This window comes from Sturnira hondurensis, unplaced genomic scaffold (assembly GCF_014824575.4).
Source record: "Sturnira hondurensis isolate 20B ecotype Veracruz unplaced genomic scaffold, ASM1482457v3 Scaffold0020579, whole genome shotgun sequence".
In the NCBI taxonomy this organism is placed as follows: domain Eukaryota; kingdom Metazoa; phylum Chordata; class Mammalia; order Chiroptera; family Phyllostomidae; genus Sturnira; species Sturnira hondurensis.
In genome coordinates this window covers 3,727,434-3,740,800 of record NW_028093210.1, presented here as the reverse complement: position 1 = coordinate 3,740,800, position 13,367 = coordinate 3,727,434, and the positions used below count along the sequence as shown (strand labels likewise).

The 13,367-nt window shown below is 46.1% G+C and overlaps 1 long non-coding RNA gene across 2 annotated transcripts; it reads left to right on the top strand.

Moving 5' to 3' along the window:
• The first annotated feature begins 7,075 nt into the window (after window positions 1-7,075).
• LOC118975804 (uncharacterized) lies at window positions 7,076-13,317 on the top strand. 2 transcript variants are annotated; one of them, XR_005064140.1, is made up of 4 exons: window positions 7,076-7,397; window positions 8,707-8,795; window positions 9,827-9,908; window positions 12,731-13,317. It is a non-coding gene; the product is annotated as an uncharacterized LOC118975804 (long non-coding RNA). The 2 variants fall into 2 exon arrangements; XR_005064139.1 differs by lacking the exon at window positions 8,707-8,795 and having other exon boundaries at window positions 7,079-7,397.
• Window positions 13,318-13,367: the final 50 nt, after the last annotated feature.

Here is a 13,367-nt window from a genome sequence, read left to right as displayed (position 1 = left end):
ATGGTTCCACTCCTGATCTATTTACCCATCAAATTCACAAAGCAGCTGACTCTGGGTTTGAGGGAACCCACGCCACCCACACCAACATCTCAGAGTTGGCGTGTTGCTACTTAGGGACTGAGAACATTCCCAAAGTTAAAATTAGCCCTAGGCAATAGGCAATGCCTGCAACATTTTTAAAGCACATACCCTTTGGCTCAGCAGACCTATTTCTAGGAATGTATCTTATAGGTAGACAAGGGTTTCTCAACCCCACCATGGACATTTGAGGCCAGATCATTCTTTGCTATGAGGGCTGCTCTGTGCATTGCAGGATGTTTAGCAGCATCCCTGGATCTCCACGCAGGAGATGCCAATAGCACCGCCCACCCAGCCATGACAACCAAAAATGTCTCTCAACATTGCCCAATGTCCCCTGGGGGGCAAAATCTCCTCAGCTGAGAACCACAGGAAGTGGTGCCTGTATAGTAAAGGTGAGAAATAACTGACCTGTCTACCAGGAGTGGACTGGAAAGTAAAGCATAGGACATCTATACCATGGGTATTATTTCCCCATGGATGTTGTTACAAGTTAGTACAAACTGGGAGGCTTAAGTGACACACATTTACCTCTCACAGTTCTGGAGGTCAGAAATCTGAAATTAGTATCACTAGGTCAAGAGCAAGGTGTCAGCAGGGTTGTGCTGCCTCCGGAGGCTCCTTTCCTTGCCTTTACCAGTTTCCAGAGGCAGCCTGCCTTCCTTGACCCTTGGCCCCTCCATCTCACCTCACTTGTCACATTGCTTTCTGCACTCGAATCCCCCTCTGCCTCCCTCTTAGGAAAACCTTTGTGTGGACACTGGGCCTACTGGGATAATCTGGATAACCTCCCCATCTCAAAATCCTTAATCACATCTGCAAAGTCTCTTTTGCATACAAAACAACAAATTTATAGTTTCTGGAGCAGGAGCTGGGTGTCTTTGGTTGTCATTCTTCAGCCCACCACACCATGGAATATAACATGGTCCTTAAAAGGAATGAAGTGCCCTATTCTGAGTAGCTCAGCTGGTTAAAGTGTTGTCCCGATATGCCAAGTTTCAGATTCAATCCTCAGTCAGGAGACGTACAAGTATCAACCAATCAATGCATAAATAAGTGCAACAACGAATTAATGTTTCTCTCACATGCGCTCTCACTCTTTCTCCTGTTCTCTTTCTCTTTAAAATCAATAAATAAAAAAATAAGATTTAAAAGGAATGAAGCAAAACAAACATGGCATGATCTCACTTATATGGGGAATCCAAGAGTAGAACTCATAGAATCGGAGGAGAATGGTGGTTGCCAGGGGCCAGGGGCAGGGGAAACGGGCGATGCAGGTCAGAGGGCGCACACTCTCAGTTACAAGACGAGTCCGTTCTGCAGGTCTAATTCACAGCAGGGTGATCATAGTTAACCATACTTAAAAGTTGCTGAGAGAGTAGATCTTGAATGTTCTTGCCACACACACACACACACACACACACACACGCAAAGATAACTGTGTGTTAACTAACCTCTCTATGGTAATCATTTCTCAACTATTACTATATCTCCTAAAACTTACACAGTGTTACTTGTCAGTTACATTTCCATAAGCCTGGAGGAGAAAAAAAAATTTGAGGCAGCTTTATAATCCCCCACATGTTTTTTCCAGGAAGAGGTCTTCAGAGCCCACTGTGTGCTGCTGCAGAGGCTGGAGTTAAGGAAGGAACAAAACCAAGTCACTGACTGCCTTCAGAAGCTTGCACCTGGATGGAGCAAATGACAATAAACAAAACCAATAAGTGAAATGCTGAGCATGTTGCACTGTGATGGTCACTCTGGCACCATCACAGAGGGCAACACATTAAGTAAGGCATTTAAGGGGTATTGGACTGTCTAGGATTGAGGGGGGTTGTAACTGTTCTTTTTTAATGAAGATTTTATTTATTTATTTTTAGAGAGAGGAGAAAGAGAGGGAGAGAAACATCAATCAGTTGCCTCTCTCACACCCCCAACTGAGGGCTGGACCTGCAGCCCCAGCATGGGCCCTGACCAGGAATCAAACCGATGACCTTTCAGTTCACAGGCTGACGCTCAATCCACTGAGCCACACCAGCCAGGGTGAAGGGGGTTTAATTGTAATAGGGACATCAGGGAGGGTCAAAGTGAGAAGAGGACTTTGAGTAAAGATGTGACGGAGTAAAGGAATAAAGCATGGGAAGATGTGGGGGCAGAACATTTCAGACAGAAGGAAAAGAGGGCACTGCAAGGGCAAAGGCCCTGGGGCAGGAGAGTACTGGATGTGTTCAAGGAACACCAAGAAGGCCTGTGTGCCTTAAGCAACATGAACCAGGAGAGATAGTGGGGGGAGATAGAATAGAGAGGAGGGAGAAGGGCAGGCCCATGGCCTATAGAATTTGATTTCCTATCATGACTCTATTTCTAGAGATATTGATGGGCTGCACCAGGATATTGAGAGGAAAACAAGGAGCAATAGAGTGCAGAGCAGATGGCAGCACATGAAGCATAAATATCTTTGGAAAGACACTTAAGATACTGGGGCACATAATTGAAAAAAAGAGTGGGAAGAACACTTAATTTTCAATCTATCTTTTTTAAAAATAGATTTGTATTGATTTTAGAGAGATAAGGAGACTGAGAGAGAGAGAGAGAGAGAGAGAAGCATGGATTTGTTATCCACTTACTTATGCACTCACTGATTGATTCTTGTATGTGCCCTGACCAGGGGCCAAACCCACAAGATGGGCATATAGAGACAATGCTTTAACCAACTGAGTTACCTGGCCAGGGCTCTATCTCCTTTTGCACTGCGTGAATGGCTTGTTAACCAGGCACATGGATTACCTATTCAGAAAATGTTACTATATTTAAAGTAATTGGCCCTGCTCCAGAAGTTAGGATCTTCTCTGACCAGGGTCGCCAGAGTGGACTGAAAGCCCAAGTCCTCCATCCCCCTTCCTGGTCACCCTGCTGCTGCCCTCCCCCGTAAAATGGCACCTATTCCAGGCTCCAACAAACTTTCATTGCATTCTTGCCCTGCTGTCCATTCCCATTCGCTGGGCCAGTCTTTGGGCAGGGGTTGGGGCGTGGGTATTCTAGGGAGTGTTGGTCTTGCTCAGTGCTGATGACTTTGCCTCTAGTTCCAGGGGCCCCTGCAATACCCATGGTGACTCTGCAGCTCACACTGGGCACAGACGCACGGTTGTGCTCTGAACAGGGCCCGCCACAAGTTGCTTCCACATTTCCTGCCCTGCTCAAGGTTGGAGACCTCCTCTGACCCATCTTGGGATTCCCCAAGCCCAACGAGCGGGAGTTCCAAGTCCAGCTCTGCCCCTTTTTAACTTTAAAACTTTAGACAAAGTCACACTACATGCCGGAATCCACTTCCTCATCTGTGAAACAGGGATAGCAACACCAACCTCCTGCCTCAGGGCTGTGTAATGGTGAACCTGCTTGCAGATGCCAAGACCCTATAAAGAGAAGTTCTCCTGACCACGTTGTTGTCTTGTGGGGTTTCGCATTGTGTGGTGCACTGAGCAGGTTCATGTCACAATTTAATTATGCAGTCATAGTGAGTAAAAATAAGGAGCATTTTTTCATTTTAATTGTTCAAGTACAGTTATCTGCCTTTTCCCCCAACCCCAGCCCACCCCGCCAGCCCTCAGGAACATTTTTTAAAAAGTAAAGAATCCCAAAGTGAAGTCCCATGTATCTCATATAATAAAACATCCACCAGATTATATGGACAAGAATTATTCACAACAGCTTTATGCGTGGGAGCCCCAAACTGGAAATGACAAATGTTCAGTGAGAAGAGAGTGGATAAATTGTGCTTTAGGCACACAATGAAATGCTCCTTGGTAACAAAAACGAACCAGTCGCCGATACAGGCAACAGCATAGATGAGTCACACAGACACAGTGATGAATGAAAGCTGCCAGACAGCAAAGAGAACACACTGTGCGATGCCATTTATAGAGCTCAAGAGCAGGAAAAATCAATGTAATGTAACAGATCAGCGGTTTCCGGCAAGGGCTGTGGTATTGACGGGGGTGAGTTGTGGGGAGCGACGCCTAGGGAGCCTTCCAAAGTATCAAAAATGACCTATATATTGATCTGGGTGAAGTTCATACAAGTGTTTAGATTTGTAAAATTCTTTGAGACATACACTCAAGAATTGTACACTTTACTATAGATACATTATACCTCAAGTAAAAGTCTTTATAGATGAATGTAAAATAGAAACACTAAACAGGCAGTAGGTCTGCTTAAAAATGAGCATGTATTTATTTTAAATTATTTATGGAAACTGCCCATTGGGCATTATTCTGCAAAGTGAAAGGTCACCAGTTGGGCTCCCAGTTGAAGCATGTGCCTGAGTTGACGCCTATGAGAGGCAATCGATTGATTTTTCTCTGTTAATTGGTGTTTCTCTCTCCCTTGAGTGTTTCTCTCCCTCTTTCTCCCTCTCTCCCCTCCATCTAAAAATAAGTAAAATCTTTTAAAATAAATAAGATTATCTATGAAAACATTTGCTAGGTTTCAATACTTCAAGAGTGGCTTTTTTAGTTGTTCTTTTAAAACTACATTAAAACCTGCAGTTTTTGCCCCCTGTGCCTTTCCCCATCCCAGCTCTGTCCAACCCCTGCCCAACCCCCCTGAGTGATTAGCATCCTGAATTTGGTGTTTATCCAAATATCAAGCATTTCTTTACACTTTCACTGTGTATGTATATATCCTAATTTATATAGTACTGTTTGCATGTTTTTAAAATTTACGAAAATGATATACTGCCACTTGCTTTTTTGGCTCAACATCATCTCTGTAGCATTTATCCATCATTTTATTTTGTTGATTGACATCTCGAATATTTTTAGGTTTTGCCATTATAAACACTGCTCTGAACACAGATATAGTCTTTTTTAATATATTTTTTAGATTTTATGATTTATCTTTAGAGGGGGAAGGGAAGGAGAGAAGGAGAGAAATATCAATGGTTGCCCCTCGTGCATTCCCTGCTGGGAACTAGCCTGCAACCCAGGCATGTGCCCTGACTGGGAATCGAACTGCGATCATCTGGTTCGCAGGCCCGTGCTCAAACCACTGAGCCACACCAGCCAGGCAGAAGTAGTCTTTAATATATATATATTATCCTCACCAGAGGATAAGTTTCTTGATTTTAGAGGGAGAGGAAGGGAGAGACGGGGAGAGAGGGAGAGAGAAAGAGAGAGGCCGAGGTGAGAAACATCAACCAGCTGTTTCTCATACACCCCTGAGCAGGTATCCACCTGCAACCTTTTGGTGAACCAGACGATGCTCCAACAGCTCCAACCAACCAAGCCATCCTTTGCCATGGCAAAGGAAGCCTTTACTGTTCCCGAAATTAGTGTATATGGCCTTTATTATGTGTCAGGCATTCAGTTTTGCCTCTTTTAATAACAGTGGCACCTACTGCAGATGTTATCACCCCTTTTACTAATGAGTTCTTCTTGCCTCCTCTCACCTTCACCCCCAACCTGATCAACCCCAGGGCACAGTTGACGGTGCTTCATGAATCTGGCTCACTCCCTCACGGCTGCCACCATCTCTAGAATTAAGGCAACTGCAAACCACTCCAGGGGCTTCCAGCTTTTCTCACTGCTCCCCTCTAGTGTCCTTGAGATATGTACTCCACGAAGCTTCCTAGCCTCTCGAAACACTGTGGTATTTAAAACCCCAAACTATTGGTCTCCCATTGTTCCTAGAATAAAATCCTCAGTTCCCACCAGGGCCTCCAAGCCTCCCTACTCGATTCCACTGATGGGGGACTCAAATGTTGGAATTTTAGTTTTAGACAATAGCTCATAGGCTTAGTAATCAATGTACAGAGAAAGCTATTGTTTCAGGCACTGAAGGTATGGCCCACCCTGACTCCGGGAGACCATAAGCAGTTCCATCTTTGTTCCTCAGGAGGGCTGCAAGACATCAAGATGCTATCTGAGCCATTGTGCTTTAGTGTGAGATGTCCACCGCCAAGGACACAGACGAAGACCACCACCCAGGACATGGATGAAAGAATGCTGCGGCTTTTTAAAAAATATTTTATGTATTTATTTTTAAACAGAGGGAGAGAAACATCAGTGCAATGTGTGGTTGCCTCTCACACACCCCCTACTGGGAACCTGGCCCACAACCCAGGCATGTGCCCTGACTGGGAATCAACTGGTGACCTTTTGATTCACAGGCTGGCTCTCAATCCTCTGAGCTACACCAGCCAGGGCTGCTGTAGCTTTTTATCTGATTAACTTTTCCCAGATTCCAAACCCTTTACCTACACTTTTCTTCTCGTTATAAGAAGGGTCAGTTTAAAGTGAAATTTAAGACGGTCTGTTAGGGTGCAAACCCACCATCTTCTCAGATCGCTGGCCATCTGAATAAAGCGTCATAAAGATTCAATCCCTGTCTCTGCTTATGGGGTCTGGTAGGTGACAAGCAGCATAGTCATGGGCTTCTCGGGTTGCACCACCTCTCTGGTCTTCTCTTCCAATCTTCGCACCCTGAACCTGGGCCACACTGGCTCCCTTCTGTCTCGCAAATACAACCCCAGTCTCTCAGGCCTCAGGACCTGGACAGCTGCTGTTCCTTCTGTTCAGAACCTTCTCCCCTAGTTCCCTGGGGTTAGCTCTATGTTGCCTTCAAACCACCACTTTCACCCCGAGAGGGTAAAGTCTCCTCTTCTGAACTTTTTGCGGTATTTACAAAAGAGGCGATTAAATTATTTGTGCAATTATTTTGCCCACCGTATGCCTTCTTGGCAGCATGTAAGTTCCATGAGAGCAAGCACCTGCCCACCACTGTGGTAACCCCAACGCACGGCAGAGTTGGCATAGTGGAGGACTCAATACGCAGATTTTTAAAAGAATATATGAATGTATGAATGGCTGTGAACGAGTTAACGCCCCCCACTCACACTCGCGGACACTGAAACTCAGAGCACGCCATCCTGAGGCTCCAGCCCCTTCCTCCGTCAGCCCCTCGCACAGACACCTCCCGCGATACCATGGAGACAGCGAGAAGCCCATCCAGGGAATCCGGGCTCCGCCCCCCGGGCCCGGCGCGGGGCACTCTGGGAAGTGCGGCCCCGGACCCCGGGCTGGGGCTTCGGGCGGTGTGCCAGGCGCGATCCTTCGGGCGTGAGTGGTGGCGAGTAGGGACGCGTGGCCAAGGTGCGTCTGCATCGCACAGTCCCGGGCGCCGACCTTGATTGTGCGCCTGCATACTTCTTGACCTGTGCTTCTGCTCTTCCCCTCCGGGCGCAGGGGCTCTTTCCCAAGCTCAGAGGTTTAGACCCCCGCAAGGGCGGGGACTTTCGTGCAGCCGCAGCCACCGGAGCAGAGGTGGGACGCGAACCTGGCCTGCCACCCCTTCCTGGCATGCGTTGGCAGTAACTTGGCAGAGCGAGTTCGCCGTAGGGGACTAGGAGAATCATGTGTAGCTGACTGAGTCAGGCCTTCCCTACCTGGGCTAGTATCACGGGCTAAGGTGCATTAACCCGGTACTTAACCAGAGCTGGGGTCCTGGAATCAAAAATGTGGGTTCCAGTGTCGGGTCTTTCACTTCCTAATCATGTGACCTTCCCTGGATTCAGTACTTAAAACTCTGGGAGCAGGGTTGGTTGGCATTCAGAAAGAAGCAGGCAGGGCAAGGACTGTTTTGGGGTTGGAAGTGGTAGGGAGCTTGGGGAGGGAGAGCTACACCTGGACCTGGGAGGCTTTATCTCCTACCCAGGGTGTCCAACCTTTTGGGGTCTCTGGGCCACACTGGAAGAAGAAGTGTCTTGCGACACGTGAAATACACAAACGTTAGCAAAAACTGATGAGCAAAAAAAAAGGCTTTAAGTAAATTTACAGTTTTGTGTTGCGCTGCATTTATAGCCGTATGTGGTCTCTGAGCGGTGGGTTGGACATCCCTGTGGCCAAAGGCACGCGGCATCTCTTTAGCAGTCTTTTTTTTATTTTATTATTTTACTTTTAATATATTGATCCTTAGAGAGACACACATTGATCTGTTGTTCTAGCCATCTATGCACTCACTGGTTGTACTTACTTGTATGGGCCCTGACCTGGGATCAGACCCACAACCCTGGTGCATTGGGCCAACGCTCTAACCAGCTGAGCCGCCTGGCCAGGACAAACAGTCTTATCTTGAGCAACTTCTGCTTTAGAAATGAGAACCCCAAAAGGCACTCCCAGCTCCTCCAGAGCATTCTTTCTACCTGTCAGAGAGAGGGAGCTTGTTTTCCCTAGAAGCGGTGGCAAGGATTTTCTTGACCAAACCCTACTCATTCTCCTCTGAACTCTCTTCTCCAATATGCCCTGGCTTCATCATTGCATTGTCCAGTTTCAGCAAGAATCCTGCTAAGTCAGTGTAGCCAGAAAGCCCTATTCTTGGTATCTGATTGGGTTCCTCAACTGCCAGCATCCCTCAGGTGATGTTTACTCACCTTGGCCCGCCTTCAGTAAAAAAAAAAAAAACCCATTAGATGACTGATGCTTTCCCCTTACTAAATCCCACAACTCTCTCCCCTCACTCTCTCTGTGTGTGTCTGTGTCTCACAGGCTGGCTCTCCTGTGAGTGGTTGGTTCCAGCCCACAGCAAATTTTTGGGGGGAAGCTGGACATTTTACCTCTATTTCTCTTCCCTTAGCTCTGGCCTCCTGGCGTGTCTAAATAAGCCTTTGAAGAAAGTATTGAAGCCAAGGAGATGCTGGCTTCTCTCCTTAATGTAGATTCCAGGTGAATGAATAGTCCTTTTGTCGAAATATTCCCTACCTGAAAGAGCAACTAACTGCACCACTCTCCCGCCTCGGCCTGCTGTGCTTTCCTTCAGAGCACTGTCACGCCTGCCTCACTTTATATGTGTGTGCCAGACACAGCCCGGAAGTGTGTTGGTGGGTTTTGCTTATTTGAAACAGGATTTAAAACTGTTTTAAGTGAACATTCAGAATTGGGCGTTTCCACCGAAATATCAAGGTATCTGGCTTTGGGGGAACAGTGAGATTGGCTGACAGCACGGGGCCTACATCCCTCACTACTTCCTGCGTCCCTGCCACGGAGGCCTGCCACAGCAGCCATCTGCCAGCAGGTTGGCACTGCTGTGTCTTTGTAGTAGAAGCTCTTCACGCTCACTTCACTCATGCGTGGTAATAGAAAAGACGGACCAAGAGAGGCTCGTATTTTAAGGAAAATGTTAAGAGAATACATGTCTTTGTTGAAACCAATAACATTTCGGAATGTTTACAGTTGTCTGGTGTGCACAAAAAGTGTGTGTGGAAAGCCCACTCTGGCCTCTCTCCCTGGCCCTTGCGAGTGTTTGAGCAGGCGGCCCCAGGTCTGGAGTGGGTGGTGATCTGAGAAGAATCTTGTGTCATTCTAGGGACTGGTGGCATTGGTGGATCTGGCTATGTGCTTTTTACTGAATTGTGCCCCGCCACCAAACTCACTTTGAAGCCCGAAGCCACAATTCGACTCTATCTGGAGATAGGGATCTGTAGAAGGTAATCAAGATTGAATGAGGTGATAAAGGTGGGGCCCTAATCTGTGGGCCTGTGGCCTCCTTAGGAAGGGGAAGAGAGAGAGCACTCTCTCTACCATGTGAGGACACAGAGAAGGCAGCCATCTACAAGCCAGGAAAACAGCTCTCACCAAGAGGAACCAAGTCCACTGATCTCCAGAACAGTGAGGAATGAGTGTCTGTTGGTTCAGCGCCAGACTGTGGTTTTTTGGTTATGGCAGCCCAAGCTGACTAAGACACTGTTTTTCCCAAGGGGAATGTGGATCTTCACCTCATTCTGACCTATGTCTGGGCTGGTAGCAAGTAAGAGAGTTTAGCAGACGTCATCCCCGTGGGTAAGTATTCCCTAGCATGCTTGGTGGACCTTGAATAGCCTTTTTTTCAACACTCCAGCCTTTTTCCACAATGTCTTCATCCTGGAGGCCACTCTACTTTGGAAGAACCGTCGTGCTTTCTAAGACTGTTCTTAGCCACCTGCTCCTCATATGACTTGCTGGCTGTATGTCACGTCCAATGCTAACCAGGTCGGCTGACACAGTCACGGCCTGGGGATGCCACGTCCAGTGCTAACCAGCTTGGCTGACACAGTCACGGCTTGGGGACAAAGGCTTCACAGAAGCATTTTCTAACCATGTCGGTTGACACAGTCACGACTTGGAGATGACGGCTTCACAGAAGTGTTTTCCAGCAGGACGGACGTGGCATTAGTGGATATATGGTGTTGCTTTTATTCTTACTGTTTCTTAGTATTCTGACCTTTGCACTTCTGATCATTTGGAATCTCCTAGAATTAATGACCACTCTCAGAGAAAAAACAACAGTTGGCTCAAGTCCTAAGCAATATCACCCTGGCTGAATTAAGGCATCGTACTTTACTTATTTATTCCTGTGAAAGCCACCCAAGAAAGAACAGTTCAGGGAAAAATATGTATTCCCACAGAACTGCCTCATAGAATAGCAAAAACCCCTTTAGAAAATAGCCCCTGATTGTTAAAGAGTTGTTAGAGTAACAGCCCCTCCTTTACCTTGAATAGGAATATATATCAATTAGAATTAGACAGGCATAAAAACAGAAGAAGCTGGTTAGCTATTACAAACTAAGCACTTAGAAACAACTACCAAGGAGTCAGAGTCCTCAGTATACAAAAAACATTTTAGACAGCAAGATAGATAGCTAAGTTAGATATTACAAAGGCTTATAATGTATTTCCTAACCTCTGCTCGGTCTAAGCGTACCTGTTGCCCATGACAATTTCTGAGAACTTTAATAAACAATAAGACATTCAAACTGTATACATAGAACTATTTCAAATTGTCTGATTAATGGTTTTCCTGGTCAAAATAACTTTTGTTTAACATAACTGAAACTATGGGAACTTTCGTACTTTTCCTGGTTACCTTTGTATTGATTTTTTCTGCTTAACTGATCATGCTGTACACCTGTAAATGTTAATCTATGCCAAAAATGAAAATATAAAAAATCAGCTTGTACTTGCAATAAACGGAACAGTGCTTCACCTGCCTTTGAGCTGTGTAGTTGCCTGTTACCCAGCGCCGACGCCTACTCTCACCTGAGGACCCTTAGATGGGCTGCGGCTGGACCGCGGCAGCTGTACGGAAAAGACAGATAAAGTTTCAAATGCTGGGTGTTCAAGGTGTAAATAATGGATATCTCCTGCCTCCCTGTTAATTGGTGTGTACTATCTTATCTGTCTAAAATTTAATAGTGGAACCAAAACACAGCCAGACTCCAAGGAGAGACTTTACAACATTGCACAGCAAGCACCCTTAGCCCTCATTCTTTGTTAATGGAAATCATAGCAAAAAACTAATGTTTACTGAGTGTGTCTATGTTTCAGTCTAGAACAAAGTATTTTATTTTTTTAAGATTTTATTTATTTACTTTTAGAGAGAAGGAAGGGAGGGAGAAAGAGAGGGAGAGAAACATTAATATGTGGTTGCCTCTCACGTGGCCCCTACTGGGGACCTGGCCCGCAACCCAGGCACGCGCCCTGACTGGGAATCAAACCAGCGACCCCTCGGTTCACAGCCCGTGCTCAATCCACTGAGCTACACCAGCCAGGGCAGAGCAAATTATTTTAATGTCCTGTGTAATAGTCAGTATCCTCTGGGGCACAGGTATGATTTAATCCCATTTATATTATCGTCAGAATCAATTTTGTCATACGATTAGGCAGCAGAGTGTCTAAAAATCATTCATTAATTTATTCAATCATTCAGCAAATATTTATTGAGCACCTACTGTGTGCCAAGCAGATCTGTCCACTTTGTGTAGAAAACCAGAGGGGGCATTATGGCCCTGAGTGGCCACCTCAAAGGAGAATCTTGCTACAGGACCAGAGTCTTCTGAGAAACTGTTGAGATACCCATGCCAAGGCAGGGCTTCAGTTACCTGGCCAGCAGTCCTGTGTGCCGTTAGGGAAGGGCTTGGGGCTGTCGAGTGGGCCGGCCTGAGTTCGTCTCGGCTCTTCCACCTTCCTACCTGTGTGGCGTTGGGCAGGGCTCCACCTCTCTCTCTGCTCATCTTAAGATGTGGGTCGTAGAGTCGTTGTGAGGGTGTAAGTAGCACAGCTAAAACACAATCCCAAGGACTTAGGGAGTACTTAAAAAGCACGAGCTTTTATAAGCTAATGGAGGCTTTAGAAAAGGTGCAATGAAACACCCATCAGCTTTTGGGCACAGTAGCCCTCTGATGACTCTCCTCGATAACTTAATTGAATAAACTAAACTATCTGACTTAAGGAATTGTTGGTTCTTAGTCATCTGGACACTGAGAAATTGCTACCAAAGATGACTCAAATGTTTAGAGTACTTGATCGTAGGCCATTTTTCCCAGCTATAATTAATAAGTACATGTAGGCAAAATCGACACATAACATGTGTCACGGTCATCATCAGTGCCAAGATGGTTGTCCCTTCTGACTTCAGAGGGGCATGTGTGTACACTGACTAGTTGTTTGCAAACTTCTGTATGAGGCTGTCCTTTTAATTAAAATTCAAACTGTTTTGTGGACTCCATAAACACTGAAAACAAGCTACATGTATAAGTATAAACAGTGATATGTGTGTATAAGTACTTTCCATTCAGACTATAAACAACATTTGGGGCCTTCATGGCTCTGTGGACCTCTTACAGGAACTCCATGGCCCTGGGTGTCCGAGAGCCACAAATTGAGATGTGCAGACTTCATCCCAGTGTGACCGCAAGTCATAAAGCAAGAGCCGATGTTTATGGAGCATCTGTTACATGCTGGACATGGTCACACGAGCTTTACAAATATAATCTCATCTAACCCGTGTGTCAGCTCTGCACTTGGAGCTATGACAGTCCTCCCGTCCCAGATGAGGCAGAGGTAAGGCTTACCTGGTTAAGCAGCAGTGGAGCCAGGATATGAGACAATGATTTCGGTATACCCCTGTGGAGAACCCATTCATCCTAGTTTATATTTGTTATGGAATGAATGTTTTTGCCCCTCCAAAATAGAATTAAGACAGAAATTCTGGGCAAAGTATAAATTTGTCCTTTAAACCTGTGTTGGTTGCAGTCACTGAAAACTGCCTAGACAGAAGACCGGAACTAAATTAGCCAGGGTGTGGTTTCTACACAGACTTGCTAACTTCTGTACATTCAGCTTTGGGGAGAGGACGACGAGATGGAAGGACCCCACAGCTAACCAGGAGGCCTTGTGAAACAGGAAGGTATAAGGCAGCTTTGAAAATGCTGGTGTCCCAGCCCTGGCTGGTGTAGCTCAGTGGATTGAGCACAGGTCTGT